The sequence below is a fragment of the Triticum dicoccoides genome, chromosome 5B, assembly GCF_002162155.2.
Source record: "Triticum dicoccoides isolate Atlit2015 ecotype Zavitan chromosome 5B, WEW_v2.0, whole genome shotgun sequence".
Taxonomy (NCBI): Eukaryota; Viridiplantae; Streptophyta; class Magnoliopsida; order Poales; family Poaceae; genus Triticum; species Triticum dicoccoides.
Genome location: NC_041389.1, coordinates 713,857,965 through 713,858,583, shown reverse-complemented (window position 1 = coordinate 713,858,583; position 619 = coordinate 713,857,965).

Sequence of the window (619 nt, the reverse complement as noted above, 5' to 3'; positions counted from 1 at the left end):
TATATAGACACACACACACACACGAGCAGCCAGGCAGAACGGGAGCCATCGCCAGAGATGACGTGCATAACAGGCAGCGGGTCGAGGGGAGGGAGGCGACTGGCCGGTTAGCTAGGGCTCTGCTTCCCTCGCTCGCCTCGCTCGTCCAGATCTAGCTACTACGCATACGACGACACGTAAGAGATAAATTGCACGAGTACTCGAGTAGAAAACTTACGAATCCTCCTGGTCAGTACCGCCCTGATCCGCCATGGCCGGCTGCATGGTCAATGGTTTGATCTGCAGTTTCTAATCCGCGCCAGTGGGTGAGGTTGCAGCGCGTCGGCTGCTGGATTCGTAGTATATGATTTGTAGGACCGCTCTTATTTATACCATCGTCACGGTTTGATCAAGAGAGGGAGACGGACGGCCAACGCGTTTCCGATTGGTGCTGTCTACGGTTTGGCCTTCCTAATGTTCTGCGGACTTTTATTCGACTGCCGTTCGCCACTCCTAAGGAAAGAAACGCAGAGATCGGGTACCAACTTCTAGGGTGACCCTACACCTCGACAGCCGTTTGATCCGGCACTATCCAGCGGCCCGGCCCTTTGCTCACAACTAAAACAAATGCAATATTGCA